Raw genomic sequence first — 6618 nt, 5'->3', positions numbered from 1 at the left:
CTCAACGTCACACTTAACTGCATGTTTACATGGGAATTAAGCATATTATTACAGTTAAGTGTGTGCTTAAGTACTGCTCTAAATAGAAATGCTTTCCTGAATCCGGAATAGCAGCAAAGAGTAATTCCCTCCACTGCAGGCCTTGCAGAGTGGAATGCCATAACCTACATTACGCAGGAGGTCAGACGGGATGGTTGGCTGTAGTCGTCCTGTTTGGACCTCCAGTCTGTGAATAGGACACATCGTTGATCAAATACCAACTTTCCAACTGGACTATGTCCAGCACAAGCGAACCATGTTTAGAATTATAAGAAGGAAATAAAGACAGGCTGGGGTAATTAAACACAGGGGAGATATTTTCCATTCACAGGCCCCAGCCATCGGTGTTTTGGATAACTTGTTCTATTAAAAAGCTATCTTGCTACAATGTATTTGAACAATCCTTTATTCTGCTCATTCTATTAAGGTTGCTCTAAAATTATTCCACTGAGTATTGCCAGCAGCTTTGAGACCTTTAGCACACAGCATTAAGTAGAAATGAATAAAGACTTGGCTAAAATAACACATGGCGACTCACTTAAAAGGTACTGTCAAGACATTTTATACACTTTTCCTTTTACTCTGCTTTGTTTATAATATTCCTCTGAGAAGCCTGAAAATATTTGATTCTTCCCACTGGCATTTGGTCCCTTACATTGTGCAAATAGAGGTTGTCTTCAATGGCAGTGTGAGTGAGCCTGGCTCTTTCCTCTTAAGAGTCTCAGTTTGCATAGTCCACGGCTCTGCTGGACCATCTTCCTTGTGGATCAACAGTAGAGGTGTCCCAATAATTGCTCCTATGCAGCCATGTGATGAAGGGAGCATCTGAAATGCAGAACTGGTAGTCCATATAAACTAATGACCACGAGACTTTTAAATAGAAACTCTTGGCAAGTAATACCTAATATTTGCATTCAGGCATAAAAACGTCCTCACAGTACACGAACCCAGGAGATGCTGAGTTTGATAAGGAACTCAGCAGTCCACTGCGGTTTCCCACCACAAGAGCCATGTTCTGTGAGAGACACTTGCCCCACATGTACCTAGTGATGCCTTACAACAACAGACGTCCCTTCAGCGACTGCAGGGAGGACAACCTGAGCGGGAGAACGATTCTGCTGGCTGGGACCGTTCATCAGCGGGATGACAGCACTGACGATGCCTCAGGTATTATAAGCCTCATAGTGCCAGCTGGGCTCATGTAGTGGGGTGAGCACTGAGCAACTCAGTGTAGCCATCCAAACCATCTCCTTCAGAGGTGGACTGACAGCCTCAAGTGCACCACTTTGTGTGAGCTAGAAGTATTCTCTTGGTAGTGCTTTGAAGCAGGGAATTGCTTGCCTCTTCCCCCATCTTCTTGTACTCCGGTGCTTGTGCAACACATTCATCACAGTTCCTCCCTTCCCCTCTCACTGTCATTTGGCTGCCTCAGGAGCAGCAGCAATGTGGAGCCAAGTGACTGCGTACCGATTCAGTTCTCTCTGAGGTAGCACCAGCGTTCCAGCTTTAATTACACACAAAAAATTGTTCAGAATTGTGGGGGCTTTTTATAAGCCCTAAGGTCAGATTCTCTTCTCATCTATACTGGCATTAGTCAGGAGGATGTCAACAAGAGCCAGTGAGATCTGATTTAAAGTACAGTCTTAATTCCTTTCCAAGTATCCTAACAGAGAGTAGATGCCACTACAGAACTGTTGCCTGTCGGCAGCCAAACAAAACCATGCCGGAACTAGTTGCTAGGACCAGCTATTCAAAAGCTGCTTCCGATAGTCCAAGGGCTACCTCCTCTCCCGCCATCCTCTTTCCTGTTTCTCCACTGCCTCCTCACCCAGACCTGGAACCATCCAAAGTGACAGTCATTGGTGACGGCACCCATCTTTGTGAGAAAAATACTAAAATCCAGCCCAGGAACTTCCCAGGGAACAAAACTGGAATTTCTTGAATTCTGGAAGAAAAACCATCCAGGGCAACTAAGATTTCACAGTATTGTGGGGTGGGGGTGAGGGGGATTTCCATCCCACTTCACGGATCTACTGAGAGCAAGGCTCTCTACCAGCGTTACTTCATCCGTCTTTAAGGAGGAAGGCACCAGCTGTTTAATAGCACTGTGTAACACTTCCTGACAGCTTATGACAAAATGGGAAGTGGAAATTGGACCTTTTTTTCAAAGATCATTGCCACTACTTTACCCACCAATTCTCTCTAATGAATTGTGTGATACAGCCCCAAGAGACCTTGCCTGAAGAACAGTTCTCCCAAAGAAAGCTACTGTGAAAGCCCTTTTTGACAGATTTTTCCTGATTTGACAATTTCCTTGGCATGAGACCCCCTCCCTCACCCTCTCACAAACCCATGCGTGAGTATTGCTCGCTCTCTACTTTTCTTTCACCCTCTTTCCATGAGAAGAATTAAAATTGTCTGTGCAAAGATTTCTCTGGAAGTTTTTTACCTCTAACACAGTCCTACTAAGATGAATATTCAGGGGAAGCCTGACTTTTGCAATCTTTGTCCCTTAGTTGCATTTTGAAGTGCTCATTGAATCTGACCTGTCACAGGTAACAGACATTTAAAGAGAAGAGAGCCCGTGTTTCACTAAGGCTCTGGGTTCTCAAAGTACATCAGCCCTTGTCCTGAGCTGGTGCAAATTTCCATTTTGATATACTTACAGTGACTTGGCCCCACGAGGGTCTTGTCCTTTATGTTTCCTTTGAATTAGACTCATGTCAGCTCTTTCCCTCAGAAATAGAGCTCAGACGCCTGCCTGCATTATGGAGCCCAACAAATAGCCACCCATGAGATGGGAGATTGTGCCCATCCCTTGGCCCATGGTAAAAGGGAGGCAGCATGTCTGACAAGTCAGATACTTCAGGTGAGGTATTACAGAGCAGCTGATGCATGGCACGTTGCTAGCTGGGTCAAACGTGTCTGAGCACTGTTCTATTTATGGGGTGCTTTTGAGACAACGTAGCTGAGATTTATTTTAGCATATTTGATTCAGAGCACACTTACGGAGTTGAATTTTGTCTCCATACCTGTATTGTTTATGTGCGTGTGCGCCTGTGTATTTTTATACGTGTATATGTATTGTAGGCACATTGCTTTGGTTGGCTGCTCCGCAGACTCAAGACACAAAAAATCAACAGTTTCATAATTGACTAATAACATTCACAGACCTTTCCAGCCTCCTAAACCATAACTGCTCTCTATGTTTTGTAAGATCAGACGACAAGGACCACTGCCTCGTAATGGTGCCTCATAACAGTGAGTATTGAAGTCGGACATAGCATTACACTGCAAAATTGCAGCCAGTAATCACGGCTCAAAGCATATCTCCGACAAAAGCATAAATATTGCTCATTAAATATTATGGGAGAGGAATATAAAAATCTTACTTGGTCTCTCATTGAAGCAGTAAACAGCACAGCCAAAGCACCTGCTACAAACAGCTCTGTAAATCTTTCTATAAGGTATGGCATCCAGCATTGAAGAATTAGTTTGTCATCATGTTCATCTACATTTTGAGGAAAGAAATAGGTTCCTGGGGAACCACGTCTAAACCTTCCTGGAGGTGCTTAGCCATGGGAACCTCAGCACCCTGTTTGAAACCTCAGTAATTCTCCATATGACTGGAAAGCACAGCTGCTTCCAGTAGCCAGCTCAGTGATATAAAACATGACACCTCCATCCTTTCTGAGGCAAATCCACTGCTAAAGACAATGAGAATTTGGCATTTGTACCAGCAGCCAGTTTGGCCCTTCAAAATAAGGTATCGGTATGCAGTTTTCAAGTCAGTTGCCAGCAGGGATTTGCTTCTGTGGGAGATGTCCTTGGATTTAAAAAAAAAAAAAAATCATGCTAGCACTTTTGTTAGTTACATCAGTACAAAACCTGTGTATAGGCCAAGCCAAAGGTTTAGGATTCAAAATATTCCTATTGGATGGTGTTAGTTTGCTGGAAGCAAATTAATATATTAAAAACTCTAGTCCAGGCAAGATAAACTGTACTTTAGCACTCACTAAGCTGATGAAACTGGAGCCTTGCAGGCACAGCTAGGCTTCAGTTCAGCATTCGTCTCCATGAAAGAGGGCAGACAGTCATGTGCGGCTCTGCCTGCGCTCCAAGCCAGCCAGATGTGAGGCAGCCAAGAAGTCCTAGTGAAGCATGTGTATTGGATCCAGTGTGTCATATGTATTCTTGATTAGTTTTCCATTTCCAGCCTTGGAAGACATCCTTATCCATATGTGGATTAATTGTGTGTCACATGCTCCTTTTGCAATCAAGAAGTAATACCAGCATTTTCCTGCAGCTACAGAAACACCTTAACATTGAAGGTCTTGTAGGTTGGCATCTTTTCCGACAGCTAAGTTGGAAAGGTAGGGGAAAGGGTGAGGAGAAATAAACTTACTATAAATGTTTCTTAGATTTAATTTTCTTACTGTGAGCTATGCACTTACATTTAAAATAATTAAACCAAAAATACACCATAGGTAGCTCACGCGGAGCACCTAAATTTATACTGACCACATAAAAATGACCAGGTAGTAAGAGATGCTAAGTATCTACTACAGCTCAGTACTCAGCACTTTTGAAAATCAGGCCACTTGATTTAGGCAGCTAAGCAGGCACACTGGAAATGGTTTGCCTTAATTAGTTCCCCAAAGTTACATAGATTATTAGAAAAATAACTAAAGAAGCATTTTTATTCAGGAGGCAAAATATAATGCAGTGTTAAACTATTAAGCGTAATTTGCATGAAACGTGGTGTGCACACACAAGTCCTTCTGTTTGAACTTTACAGCCTTTCTATATAATATACCAGTAATAATTTTCCCCTTGTAATACTCGGTAGGTTTCTCTTGCTTTGGGGGATATTAGGTGAACTCTTTTGTAGGTAAAATGACAACTGCAAATGAATGGTAAGATTGTGTAGCTGAGTGGATAAAATACTTTAAATTATGGCACTATGATAAAGACACTTCTGCAAAGGTTGCAAATCATTTTTCATTTTAAGGTCAGTGTTCATGCTTCCACTAACATTTTTAGATGGGTTTAAGAACGAGGTTCATTCTGTTTAAATGTATCACAGGGCTGTATCTGTAGAAAGCTTTCTGTGCCTGCAGAGAACCCTGCTCCTATTCCATAGCAAGAGAAGATACAACCCTCTATCATGGAGAGCTCCTCGAGAAATTCTTCAATTTGGCACTAAATATTTTGAATCCAATCTAGATTCTTTCTCCTCCAGCTCAAGTGGTAAGCTCTTTTTTTCTAATCATAGGCCCAGTTCTCACTAATAATGAGGGTCATGAGCTTACACATAGGGAGGAGGATACTTTACTTTAGAAAGATATCTTGTGAGAGATTGCTGGATTTCAAATTTGGTAATTTTCATGGAATTTATAGAGAAGAGTTATGCAAGCACTTAGGGGACTGTAAAATAAATCTCTCTCAAATGTATCACTACAATATTAGGAGATTAGCTTTCTACAGGGCTGTCTGCCCTAGGAAAAATAATGCCCATTTTGAAGACTAGCTCAGCTGTAGTACTGCACCAGTAGGCTGTGCACAAGGGTAGGCAGGACTTGGTCTTATCATTCTGTCATGAAAACCTGCTCTCACTACTGCTGTGAAACCAAGACAAGTTTTCCTTACGGCTTAGCTCCATAGAAGCTGATGTTAGTTTTGTCTTGATGGATGCAATCTGAAAGCTGCGATTTCCTCTGCATCCTTAGGGACAAATTACTTTAGGAAGGTGCTTTGTTGGGTCGGGAATTTTTCCCAGATTCTGCACTCAGCTGACGTCTCAGAGAAAAGAGTAAAAAAAGCAAAAGCAAAAAAAAAAGCATGGTGCCTCCAAGTTCCAGAGGAATTTTTCAGGCAAGCATGAAGCTTGATGTTAACTTGGGCTGAGTCTTGTGTCAGACCTAAAGGTGTGGCAGAAAGTTTGTGCATGAGGCCGAATTCTGCCCCTACTGCTCCATGTAACAGCACAGACTTGAATATCCTTCTCCTGAACTTGCAGTGAAGAAGAGAGCTCGGTCCTTTGGTCTTGTGATTTTATGATGAGACCGGTAGTTGATGCTTTTCTGTCTCAATTTTGGAAACAAAGACTTTTCCTCTGGCACAGCACAGGTCTGCTAGCAGATCTACAGCTAGATTCAGTGCCAGCGTAAGCAGGCACAACCCTATATACCTCAGCTGAATTGAGGAGCCTGCACCAGGAGTGAACCTGCCCCCGTCTATCAGAGCAATGGTGTCATTTATTACTGGAAGCATCTTATTCGTCGCTGCTAGTGCCGTAAATAGGTATTAAGATCCACCTGCTCCATCACCTCCCAGCAGCCTCATCGCCCCTCAGCTCCCCCTTAATTTAGTTTAATTCTCCATCCTAACCTCAACCCCCAAATAAAACCCCCCTTTTCCCTTTGAGGCGGGGGGGTGGGGGTGGGACGACTTGAGGAGGGCCCTATGGGCACTTTCAGCCGCAGCGGTGATTTTGCAGCGTTGCTAAATTAAATCCCCGATTAAAGCCTGCGCGCTGCGAGCTCCCCCTCCTGTCGCCGAGCCGGAGCCGAGCCGCGC

This window comes from Haliaeetus leucocephalus, unplaced genomic scaffold, assembly GCF_000737465.1.
Source record: "Haliaeetus leucocephalus isolate CR32 unplaced genomic scaffold, Haliaeetus_leucocephalus-4.0 Scaffold973, whole genome shotgun sequence".
In the NCBI taxonomy this organism is placed as follows: Eukaryota; Metazoa; Chordata; class Aves; order Accipitriformes; family Accipitridae; genus Haliaeetus; species Haliaeetus leucocephalus.
The sequence above is the reverse complement of the archived record's forward strand: the minus strand, read 5'-3'. Positions refer to the sequence as shown.